This window comes from Schistocerca gregaria, unplaced genomic scaffold (genome assembly GCF_023897955.1).
Source record: "Schistocerca gregaria isolate iqSchGreg1 unplaced genomic scaffold, iqSchGreg1.2 ptg000313l, whole genome shotgun sequence".
Lineage (NCBI taxonomy): Eukaryota > Metazoa > Arthropoda > Insecta > Orthoptera > Acrididae > Schistocerca > Schistocerca gregaria.
Genome location: NW_026061791.1, coordinates 1,887,324 through 1,900,931, shown reverse-complemented (window position 1 = coordinate 1,900,931; position 13,608 = coordinate 1,887,324).

Below are 13,608 nucleotides of genomic sequence, written 5' to 3'. Positions count from 1 at the left end.
CTGCTTGCTCAATATACAGATTGAATAACATCGGGGAGAGGCTACAACCCTGTCTCACTCCATTCATAACCACTGCTTCCCTTTCATGCCCCTCGATTCTTATGACTGCCATCTGGTTTCTGTACAAATTATAAATAGCCTTTCGCTCCCTGTATTTTACCCCTGCCACCTTTAGAATTTGAAAAAGAGTATTCCAGTGAACATTGTCAAAAGCTTTCTCTAAGTCTACAAATGCTAGAAACGTAGGTTTGCCTTTTCTTAATCTTTCTTCTAAGATAAATCGTAAGGTCAGTATTGCCTCACGTGTTCCAACATTTCGACGGAATCCAAACTGATCCTCCCCGAGGTCTGCATCTACCAGTTTTTCTATTAGTCTGTAAGGAATTCGCGTTAGTATTTTGCAGCCGTGGCTTATTAAACTGATAGTTCGGTAATTTTCACATCTGTCAGCACCTGCTTTCTTTGGGATTGGAATTATTATATTCTTCTTGAAGTCTGAGGGTATTTCGCCTGTCTCAACATCAAAGCCGGCTACAAAGTGAACAATCGACAACTAGAACTTGAATTGTCCACATCTTACTGGCTATTGCTTCAACTTAGAAGCTTCTTCTGTGTTCTGCTATGGTGCGTTTAGTGTCTCCGCATACCGCAGCACGAGACATAGCTTTGCAGACGATAAATGTAACTGTTTCAGAGAGAAAAGCGGCCATTGTCACGATCTGGCTTTAAGTCGATTCGATAACAAATGACCAAAACGGACGGATTTCTCAGGTTTTTACTACATATGAACACTTTGCACATTCTCCCGTGCAACGCGGCTGCAAGTCCTCCTTTCATGCAAAATCTTACTGTCCTAGGTCATGTCCAAGCCACAAAAAACGGCTAAAAAGTGAATAATCGACAACTAAAACTTGAATTTTACTACTTCTTACTGACTATTGCTTCAACTTAGAAGCTTCTTTTGTGGTCTACTATGGTGCTTTTAGTGTCTCCGCATACCACAGCATGCGACATAGCCTTGCAGACGATAAATGTAACCGTTTTAGAGAGAAGAACGGCCAATGTGTTGATCTGTCTTTAAGTCGATTGAATAACAAATGACGAAAACGGACTTATATCTCAGTTTTTTACTAAATATGAACACTTTTCACATTCTCCCGTGCAACGCGGCTGCTAGTCCTCCTTTCATGCAAAATCTTAAGGTCCTAGGTCATGTCCAAGCCACCAAAGCCGGCTAAAAAGTGAATAATCGACAACTAAAACTTGAATTGTACTACTTCTTACTGGCTATTGCTTCAACTTACAAGCTTCTTCTGTGGTCTACTATGGTGCTTTTAGTGTCTCCGCATACCGCAGCACCCGACATAGCATTGCAGACGATAAATGTAACCGTCTCAGAGAGAAAAGCGGCCAATGTGTCGATATGGCTTTAAGTCGATTCGATAACAAATGACGAAAAAAGGCGGATTTCTCAGGTTTTCATTTAATATGAACACTTTTCAAATTCCCCCGTGCAATGCTTCTGCTAGATCCTCCGTCATGCAAAATCTTAAGGTCCTAGCTCATGTCCAAGGCACCAAAGCCGTCTGAAAAGACAATAATTGATAGCTCCAACTTGAATTGTACTGCTTTGTTTTGGCTATCACATCATCTTAGAAGCTTCCTCTGTGTTCTATTATGGTGCTTTTAGTGTCTCCGCATACCGCAGCACGCGACATAGCTTTGCAGACGATAAATGTAACCGCTTCAGAGAGAAGAGCGGCCAATTTGACGATCTGGCTTTAAGTCGATTCGATAACAAATGACGAATACGGACGGATTTCTCAGGTTTTTACTACATATGAACACTTTGCACATTCTCCCGTGCAACGGGGCTGCACGTCCTCCTTTCATGCAAAATCTTAAGGTCCTAGGTCATGCCCAAGCCACCGAAGCCGGCTAAAAAGAGAATAATCGACATTAAAACTTGAATTCTACTACTTCTTACTGGCTATTACTTCAGCTTAGAAGCTTCTTCTGTGTTCTACTATGGTGCTTTTAGTGTCTCCGCATACCGCAGTACGCGACATAGCTTTGCAAACGATAAATGTAACCGACTCAGAGATAAAAGCGGCGAATGTGACGATCTGGCTTTAAGTCGATTCGATAACAAATGACGAAAACGGGCGGATTTCTTTTGTTTTTATTACATATGAACCCTTTTCACATTCTCCCGTGCAACGCGGCTGCTAGTAGTCCTTTCATGCTAAATCTTAAAGTTCCACCTCATGTCCAGGGCACCAAAGCCGGCTAAAAATCAATAATCGATAACCAAAACTTGAATTGTACTGCTTCTTACTGGCTATTGCTTCAACTTAGAAGCTTCTTCTGTGTTCTACTATGGTGCTTTTACTGTCTCCGCATACCGCAGCACGCGACATAGCTTTGCAGACGATAAATGTAATCGTCTCAGAGAGAAAAGCGGCCTATGTGACGATCTGGCTTTAAGTCGATTCGATAACAAATGACGAAAACGGACGGATTTCTCAAGTTTTTACTACATATGAACATTTTTCACATTCTCCCGTGGAACGCGGCTGCAAGTCCTCCTTTCATGCAAAATCTTAAGGTCCTAGGTCATGTCCAAGCCACCAAAGCCGGCTTTTGTTGTTGTTGTCTTCAGTCCTGAGACTGGTTTGATGCAGCTCTCCATGCTACTCTATCCTGTGCAAACTGCTTCATCTCCCAGTTCCTACTGCAACCTACATCCTTCTGAATCTGCTTAGTGTACTCATCTGTCGGTCTCCCTCTACGATTTTTTCCCTCCACGCTGCCCTCCAATGCTAAATTTGTGATCCCTTGATGCCTCAAAACATGTCCTACCAACCGATCCTTTCTTCTAGTCAAGTTGTGCCACAAACTTCTCTTCTCCCCAATCCTATTTAATACCTCTTCATTAGTTACGTGATCTATCCACCTTATCTTCAGTATTCTTCTGTAGCACCACATTTCGAAAGCTTCTATTCTCTTCTTGTCCAAACTAGTTGTCGTCCATGTTTCACTTCCATACATGGCTACACTCCAAACAAATACTTTCAGAAACGACATCCTGATACATAAATCTATATTCGATGTTAACAAATTTCTCTTCCTCAGAAACGCTTTCCTTGCCATTTCCAGTCTACATTTTATATCCTCTCTACTTCGACCATAATCAGTTATTTTACTTCCTAAGTAGCAAAACTCCTTTACTACTTTAAGTGTCTCATTTCCTAATCTAATTCCCTCAGCATCACCCGATTTAATTTGATTACATTCCATTATCCTCGTTTTGCTTTTATTAATGTTCAACTTATATCCTCCTTTCAAGACACTGTCCATTCCGTTCAACTGCTCTTCCAAGTCCTTTGCCGTCTCTGACAGAATTACAATGTCATCGGCGAACCTCAAAGTTTTTACTTCGTCTCCATGAATTTTAATACCTACTCCAAATTTTTCTTTTGTTTCCTTTACTGCTTGCTCAATATACAGATTGAATAACATCGGGGAGAGGCTACAACCCTGTCTCACTCCATTCATAACCACTGCTTCCCTTTCATGCCCCTCGATTCTTATGACTGCCATCTGGTTTCTGTACAAATTATAAATAGCCTTTCGCTCCCTGTATTTTACCCCTGCCACCTTTAGAATTTGAAAAAGAGTATTCCAGTGAACATTGTCAAAAGCTTTCTCTAAGTCTACAAATGCTAGAAACGTAGGTTTGCCTTTTCTTAATCTTTCTTCTAAGATAAATCGTAAGGTCAGTATTGCCTCACGTGTTCCAACATTTCGACGGAATCCAAACTGATCCTCCCCGAGGTCTGCATCTACCAGTTTTTCTATTAGTCTGTAAAGAATTCGCGTTAGTATTTTGCAGCCGTGGCTTATTAAACTGATAGTTCGGTAATTTTCACATCTGTCAGCACCTGCTTTCTTTGGGATTGGAATTATTATATTCTTCTTGAAGTCTGAGGGTATTTCGCCTGTCTCAACATCAAAGCCGGCTACAAAGTGAACAATCGACAACTAGAACTTGAATTGTCCACATCTTACTGGCTATTGCTTCAACTTAGAAGCTTCTTCTGTGTTCTGCTATGGTGCGTTTAGTGTCTCCGCATACCGCAGCACGAGACATAGCTTTGCAGACGATAAATGTAACCGTTTCAGAGAGAAGAGCGGCCAATTTGACGATCTGGCTTTAAGTCGATTCGATAACAAATGACGAATACGGACGGATTTCTCAGGTTTTTACTACATATGAACACTTTGCACATTCTCCCGTGCAACGGGGCTGCAAGTCCTCCTTTCATGCAAAATCTTAAGGTCCTAGGTCATGCCCAAGCCACCGAAGCCGGCTAAAAAGAGAATAATCGACATTAAAACTTGAATTGTACTACTTCTTACTGGCTATTACTTGAACTTAGAAGCTTCTTCTGTGTTCTACTACGGTGCTTTTAGTGTCTCCGCATACCGTAGCACGCAACATAGCTTTGCAGACGATAAATGTAACCGTCTCAGAGAGAAAAGCGGCCAATGTGACAATCTGGCTTTAAGTCGATTCGATAGCAAATGACGAGAACGGACGGATTTCTCAGGTTTTTACTACATATGAACACTTTTCACATTCTCCCGTGCAACGCGGCTGCTAGTCCTACTTTCATGCAAAATCTTAAGGTTCCACCTCATGTCCAGGGCACCAAAGCCGGCTAAAAATCAACAATCGATAATCAAAACTTGAATTGTACTGCTTCTTACTGGCTATTGCTTCAACTTAGAAGCTTCTTCTGTGTTCTACTACGGTGCTTTTAGTGTCTCCGCATACCGCAGCACGCGACATAGCTTTGCAGACGATAAATGTAAACATCTCAGAGAGAAAAGCGGCCAATGTGACGATTTGGCTTTAAGTCGATTCGATAACAAATGACGATAACGGACGGATTTGTCAGGTTTTTACTACATATGAAGACTTTTCACATTCTCCCGTGCAACGCGGTTTCAAATCCTCCTTTCATGCAAAATCTTAAAGTCTTAGGTCATGTCCAAGCCACCAAAGCCGGGTAAAAAGTGAATAATCGACAACTAAAACTTGAATTGTACTACTTCTTACTGGCTATTACTTCAACTTAGAAGCTTCTTCTGTGTTCTACTATGGTGCTTTTAGTGTCTCCGCATACCGCAGCACGCGACATAGCTTTGCAGACGATAAATGTAACCGTCTCAGAGAGAAAAGCGGCCAATGTGACGATCTGGCTTTAAGTCGATTCGATAACAAATGACGAAAACGGGCGGATTTGTCAGGTTTTTACTACATATGAACCCTTTTCACATTCTCCCGTGCAACGCGGCTGCTAATCCTCCTTTCATGCAAAATCTTAAGGTGCCACCTCATGTCCAGGGCACCAAAGCCGGCTAAAATTCAATAATCGATAACCAAAACTTGAATTGTACTGCTTTTTACTGGCTATTGCTTCAACTTAGAAGCTTCTTCTGTTTTCTACTATGGTGCTTTTAGTGTCTCCGCATACCGCAGCACGCGACATAGCTTTGCAGACGATAAATGTAACCGTCTCAGAGAGAAAAGCGGCCAATGTGACGATCTGGCTTTAAGTCGATTCGATAACAAATGACGAAAACGGACGGATTTCTCAGGTTTTTACTACATATGAACACTTTTCACATTTTCCCGTGCAACGCGGCAGCTAGTCCTCCTTTCATGCAAAATCTTAAGGTCCTTGGTCATGTCCAAGCCACCAAAGCCGGCTAAAAAGTCAATAATCGACAACTAAAACTTGAATTGTACTACTTCTTACTGGCTATTGCATCAAATTAGAAGCTTCTTCTGTGGTCTACTATGGTGCTTTTAGTGTCTCCGCATACCGCAGCACGCGACATAGCTTTGCAGATGATAAATGTAACCGTTTCAGAGAGAAAAGCGGCCAATGTGACGATATGGCTTTAAGTCGATTCGATAACAAATGACGAAAACTGATGGATTTCTCACGTTTTTATTACATATGAACACTTTTCACATTCTCCCGTGCAACGCGGCTGCTAGCCCTCCTTTCATGCAAAATCTTAAGGTTCCACCTCATGTCCAAGGCACCAAAGCCGGCTAAAAAACAATAATCGATAACCAAAACTTGAATTGTACAGCTTGTTACTGGCTATTACTTCAACTTAGAAGCTTCTTATGTGTTGTACTATGGTGCTTTTAGTGTCTCCGCATACCGCAGCACGCGACATAGCTTTGCAGACGATAAATGTAACCGTCTCATAGAGAAATGCGGCCAATGTGACGTTCTGGCTTTAAGTCGATTCGATAACGAATGACGAAAAAGGACGGATTTCTCAGGTTTTTACTACATATGAACCCTTTTCAAATTCTCCCGTGCAACGCGGCAGCTAGTCCTCCTTTCATGCAAAATCTTAAGGTTTCACCTCATGTCCAGGGCACCAAAGCCGGCTAAAAATCAATAATCGATAACCAAAACTTGAATTGTACTGCTTCTTACAGGCTATTGCTTCAACTTACAAGCTACTTCTGTGTTCTACTATGGTGCTTTTAGTGTCTCCGCATACCGCAGCACGCGACATAGCTTTGCAGACGATAAATGTAACCGTCTCAGAGAGAAAAGCGGTCAATGTGACGATCTGGCTTTAAGTCGATTCGATAACAAATGACGAAAACGGACGGATTTCTCAGGCTTTTACTACATATGAACACTTTTCACATTCTCCCGTGCAACGCGGCTGCTAGGCCTCCTTTCATGCAAAATCTTAAGGTCCTAGGTCATGTCCAAGCCACCAAAGCCGGCTAAAATGTGAATAATCGACAACTAAAACTGGAATTGTACTACTTCCTACTGGCTATTACTTCAACTTAGAAGCTTCTTCTGTGTTCTACTATGGTGCTTTTAGTGTCTCCGCATACCGCAGCACGCAACATAGTTTTTCAGACGATAAATGTAACCATCTCAGAGAGAAAAGCGGCCGATGTGACTATCTGGCTTTAAGTCGATTCGATAACAAATGACGAAAACGGACGGATTTCTCAGGTTTTTACTACATATGAACCCTTTTCACATTCTCCCGTGCAACGTGGCTGCTACTCCTCCTTTCATGCAAAATCGTAAGGTTCCACCTCATGTCCAAGGCACCAAAGCCGGCTAAATATCAATAATCGATAACCAAAACTTGAATTGTACTGCAGCTTACTGGCTATTGCTTCAACTTAGAAGCTTCTTCTGTGTTCTACTATGGTGCTTTTAGTGTCTCCGCATACTGCAGCACGCGACATAGCTTTGCAGAAGATAAATGTAACCGTCTCAAAGAGTAAAGCGGCCAATGTGACGATCTCGCTTTAAGTCGATTCGATTACGAATGAAGAAACGGGCGGATTTCTCAGGTTTTTACTACATATGAACACTTTTCACATTCTCCCGTGCAACGCGTCTGCTAGTCCTCCTTTCATGCAAAATCTTAAGGCTCCACCTCATGTCCAAGGCACCAAACACGGCTAAAAATCAATAATCGATTACCAAAACTTGAATTGTACTGCTTCTTACTGGCTATTGCTTCAACTTAGAAGCTTCTTCTGTGTTCTAGTATGGTGCTTTTAGTGTCTCCGCATACTGCAGCACGCGACATAGCTTTGCAGACGATAAATGTAACCGTCTCAGAGAGTAAAGCGGCCTATGTGACGATCTGGCTTTAAGTCGATTCGATAACAAATGACGAAAATGGACGGATTTCTCAAGTTTTTACTACATATGAACATTTTTCACATTCTCCCGTGGAACGCGGCTGCAAGTCCTCCTTTCATGCAAAATCTTAAGGTCCTAGGTCATGTCCAAGCCACCAAAGCCGGCTGTTGTTGTTGTTGTCTTCAGTCCTGAGACTGGTTTGATGCAGCTCTCCATGCTACTCTATCCTGTGCAAGCTGCTTCATCTCCCAGTACCTACTGCAACCTACATCCTTCTGAATCTGCTTAGTGTACTCATCTGTCGGTCTCCCTCTACGATTTTTTCCCTCCACGCTGCCCTCCAATGCTAAATTTGTGATCCCTTGATGCCTCAAAACATGTCCTACCAACCGATCCCTTCTTCTAGTCAAGTTGTGCCCCAAACTTCTCTTCTCCCCAATCCTATTTAATACCTCCTCATTAGTTACGTGATCTATCCACCTTATCTTCAGTATTCTTCTGTAGCACCACATTTCGAAAGCTTCTATTTTCTTCTTGTCCAAACTAGTTGTCGTCCATGTTTCACTTCCATACATGGCTACACTCCAAACAAATACTTTCAGAAACGACTTCCTGATACATAAATCTATATTCGATGTTAACAAATTTCTCTTCCTCAGAAACGCTTTCCTTGCCATTTCCAGTCTACATTTTATATCCTCTCTACTTCGACCATCATCAGTTATTTTACTTCCTAAATAGCAAAACTCCTTTGCTACTTTAAGTGTCTCATTTCCTAATCTAATTCCCTCAGCATCACCCGATTTAATTTGATTACATTCCATTATCCTCGTTTTGCTTTTGTTAATGTTCATCTTATATCCTCCTTTCAAGACACTGTCCATTCCGTTCAACTGCTCTTCCAAGTCCTTTGCCGTCTCTGACAGAATTACAATGTCATCGGCGAACCTCAAAGTTTTTACTTCGTCTCCATGAATTTTAATACCTACTCCAAATTTTTCTTTTGTTTCCTTTACTGCTTGCTCAATATACAGATTGAATAACATCGGGGAGAGGCTACAACCCTGTCTCACTCCATTCCCAACCACTGCTTCCCTTTCATGCGCCTCGATTCTTATGACTGCCATCTGGTTTCTGTACAAATTATAAATAGCCTTTCGCTCCCTGTATTTTACCCCTGCCACCTTTAGAATTTGAAAAAGAGTATTCCAGAGAACATTGTCAAAAGCTTTCTCTAAGTCTACAAATGCTAGAAACGTAGGTTTGCCTTTTCTTAATCTTTCTTCTAAGATAAATCGTAAGGTCAGTATTGCCTCACGTGTTCCAACATTTCGACGGAATCCAAACTGATCCTCCCCGAGGTCTGCATCTACCAGTTTTTCTATTAGCCTGTAAAGAATTCGCGTTAGTATTTTGCAGCCGTGGCTTATTAAACTGATAGTTCGGTAATTTTCACATCTGTCAGCACCTGCTTTCTTTGGGATTGGAATTATTATATTCTTCTTGAAGTCTGAGGGTATTTCGCCTGTCTCAACATCAAAGACGGCTGCAAAGTGAACAATCGACAACTAGAACTTGAATTGTCCACATCTTACTGGCTATTGCTTCAACTTAGAAGCTCCTTCTGTGTTCTGCTATGGTGCGTTTAGTGTCTCCGCATACCGCAGCACGAGACATAGCTTTGCAGACGATAAATGTAACTGTTTCAGAGAGAAAAGCGGCCAATGTCGCGATCTGGCTTCAAGTCGATTCGATAACAAATGACGAAAACGGAAGGATTTCTCAGGTTTTTACTACATATGAACACTTTTCACATTCTCCTGTGCAAAGCGGCTACTAGTCCTCCTTTCATGCAAAATCTTAAGGTCCTAGGTCATGTCCAAGCCACCAAAGCCGGCTAAAAAGTGAGTAATCGACAACTAAAACTTGAATTGTACTACTTCTTACTGGCTATCGCTTCAACTTAGAAGCTTCTTCTGTGTTCTAGTATGGTGCTTTTAGTGTCTCCGCATACTGCAGCACGCGACATAGCTTTGCAGACGATAAATGTAACCGTCTCAGAGAGTAAAGCGGCCTATGTGACGATCTGGCTTTAAGTCGATTCGATAACAAATGACGAAAATGGACGGATTTCTCAAGTTTTTACTACATATGAACATTTTTCACATTCTCCCGTGGAACGCGGCTGCAAGTCCTCCTTTCATGCAAAATCTTAAGGTCCTAGGTCATGTCCAAGCCACCAAAGCCGGCTGTTGTTGTTGTTGTCTTCAGTCCTGAGACTGGTTTGATGCAGCTCTCCATGCTACTCTATCCTGTGCAAGCTGCTTCATCTCCCAGTACCTACTGCAACCTACATCCTTCTGAATCTGCTTAGTGTACTCATCTGTCGGTCTCCCTCTACGATTTTTTCCCTCCACGCTGCCCTCCAATGCTAAATTTGTGATCCCTTGATGCCTCAAAACATGTCCTACCAACCGATCCCTTCTTCTAGTCAAGTTGTGCCCCAAACTTCTCTTCTCCCCAATCCTATTTAATACCTCCTCATTAGTTACGTGATCTATCCACCTTATCTTCAGTATTCTTCTGTAGCACCACATTTCGAAAGCTTCTATTTTCTTCTTGTCCAAACTAGTTGTCGTCCATGTTTCACTTCCATACATGGCTACACTCCAAACAAATACTTTCAGAAACGACTTCCTGATACATAAATCTATATTCGATGTTAACAAATTTCTCTTCCTCAGAAACGCTTTCCTTGCCATTTCCAGTCTACATTTTATATCCTCTCTACTTCGACCATCATCAGTTATTTTACTTCCTAAATAGCAAAACTCCTTTGCTACTTTAAGTGTCTCATTTCCTAATCTAATTCCCTCAGCATCACCCGATTTAATTTGATTACATTCCATTATCCTCGTTTTGCTTTTGTTAATGTTCATCTTATATCCTCCTTTCAAGACACTGTCCATTCCGTTCAACTGCTCTTCCAAGTCCTTTGCCGTCTCTGACAGAATTACAATGTCATCGGCGAACCTCAAAGTTTTTACTTCGTCTCCATGAATTTTAATACCTACTCCAAATTTTTCTTTTGTTTCCTTTACTGCTTGCTCAATATACAGATTGAATAACATCGGGGAGAGGCTACAACCCTGTCTCACTCCATTCCCAACCACTGCTTCCCTTTCATGCGCCTCGATTCTTATGACTGCCATCTGGTTTCTGTACAAATTATAAATAGCCTTTCGCTCCCTGTATTTTACCCCTGCCACCTTTAGAATTTGAAAAAGAGTATTCCAGAGAACATTGTCAAAAGCTTTCTCTAAGTCTACAAATGCTAGAAACGTAGGTTTGCCTTTTCTTAATCTTTCTTCTAAGATAAATCGTAAGGTCAGTATTGCCTCACGTGTTCCAACATTTCGACGGAATCCAAACTGATCCTCCCCGAGGTCTGCATCTACCAGTTTTTCTATTAGCCTGTAAAGAATTCGCGTTAGTATTTTGCAGCCGTGGCTTATTAAACTGATAGTTCGGTAATTTTCACATCTGTCAGCACCTGCTTTCTTTGGGATTGGAATTATTATATTCTTCTTGAAGTCTGAGGGTATTTCGCCTGTCTCAACATCAAAGACGGCTGCAAAGTGAACAATCGACAACTAGAACTTGAATTGTCCACATCTTACTGGCTATTGCTTCAACTTAGAAGCTCCTTCTGTGTTCTGCTATGGTGCGTTTAGTGTCTCCGCATACCGCAGCACGAGACATAGCTTTGCAGACGATAAATGTAACTGTTTCAGAGAGAAAAGCGGCCAATGTCGCGATCTGGCTTCAAGTCGATTCGATAACAAATGACGAAAACGGAAGGATTTCTCAGGTTTTTACTACATATGAACACTTTTCACATTCTCCTGTGCAAAGCGGCTACTAGTCCTCCTTTCATGCAAAATCTTAAGGTCCTAGGTCATGTCCAAGCCACCAAAGCCGGCTAAAAAGTGAGTAATCGACAACTAAAACTTGAATTGTACTACTTCTTACTGGCTATTGCATCAAATTAGAAGCTTCTTCTGTGGTCTACTATGGTGCTTTTAGTGTCTCCGCATACCGCAGCACGCGACATAGCTTTGCAGATGATAAATGTAACCGTTTCAGAGAGAAAAGCGGCCAATGTGACGATATGGCTTTAAGTCGATTCGATAACAAATGACGAAAACTGATGGATTTCTCACGTTTTTATTACATATGAACACTTTTCACATTCTCCCGTGCAACGCGGCTGCTAGCCCTCCTTTCATGCAAAATCTTAAGGTTCCACCTCATGTCCAAGGCACCAAAGCCGGCTAAAAAACAATAATCGATAACCAAAACTTGAATTGTACAGCTTGTTACTGGCTATTACTTCAACTTAGAAGCTTCTTATGTGTTGTACTATGGTGCTTTTAGTGTCTCCGCATACCGCAGCACGCGACATAGCTTTGCAGACGATAAATGTAACCGTCTCATAGAGAAATGCGGCCAATGTGACGTTCTGGCTTTAAGTCGATTCGATAACGAATGACGAAAAAGGACGGATTTCTCAGGTTTTTACTACATATGAACCCTTTTCAAATTCTCCCGTGCAACGCGGCAGCTAGTCCTCCTTTCATGCAAAATCTTAAGGTTTCACCTCATGTCCAGGGCACCAAAGCCGGCTAAAAATCAATAATCGATAACCAAAACTTGAATTGTACTGCTTCTTACAGGCTATTGCTTCAACTTACAAGCTACTTCTGTGTTCTACTATGGTGCTTTTAGTGTCTCCGCATACCGCAGCACGCGACATAGCTTTGCAGACGATAAATGTAACCGTCTCAGAGAGAAAAGCGGTCAATGTGACGATCTGGCTTTAAGTCGATTCGATAACAAATGACGAAAACGGACGGATTTCTCAGGCTTTTACTACATATGAACACTTTTCACATTCTCCCGTGCAACGCGGCTGCTAGGCCTCCTTTCATGCAAAATCTTAAGGTCCTAGGTCATGTCCAAGCCACCAAAGCCGGCTAAAATGTGAATAATCGACAACTAAAACTGGAATTGTACTACTTCCTACTGGCTATTACTTCAACTTAGAAGCTTCTTCTGTGTTCTACTATGGTGCTTTTAGTGTCTCCGCATACCGCAGCACGCAACATAGTTTTTCAGACGATAAATGTAACCATCTCAGAGAGAAAAGCGGCCGATGTGACTATCTGGCTTTAAGTCGATTCGATAACAAATGACGAAAACGGACGGATTTCTCAGGTTTTTACTACATATGAACCCTTTTCACATTCTCCCGTGCAACGTGGCTGCTACTCCTCCTTTCATGCAAAATCGTAAGGTTCCACCTCATGTCCAAGGCACCAAAGCCGGCTAAATATCAATAATCGATAACCAAAACTTGAATTGTACTGCAGCTTACTGGCTATTGCTTCAACTTAGAAGCTTCTTCTGTGTTCTACTATGGTGCTTTTAGTGTCTCCGCATACTGCAGCACGCGACATAGCTTTGCAGAAGATAAATGTAACCGTCTCAAAGAGTAAAGCGGCCAATGTGACGATCTCGCTTTAAGTCGATTCGATTACGAATGAAGAAACGGGCGGATTTCTCAGGTTTTTACTACATATGAACACTTTTCACATTCTCCCGTGCAACGCGTCTGCTAGTCCTCCTTTCATGCAAAATCTTAAGGCTCCACCTCATGTCCAAGGCACCAAACACGGCTAAAAATCAATAATCGATTACCAAAACTTGAATTGTACTGCTTCTTACTGGCTATTGCTTCAACTTAGAAGCTTCTTCTGTGTTCTAGTATGGTGCTTTTAGTGTCTCCGCATACTGCAGCACGCGACATAGCTTTGCAGACGATAAA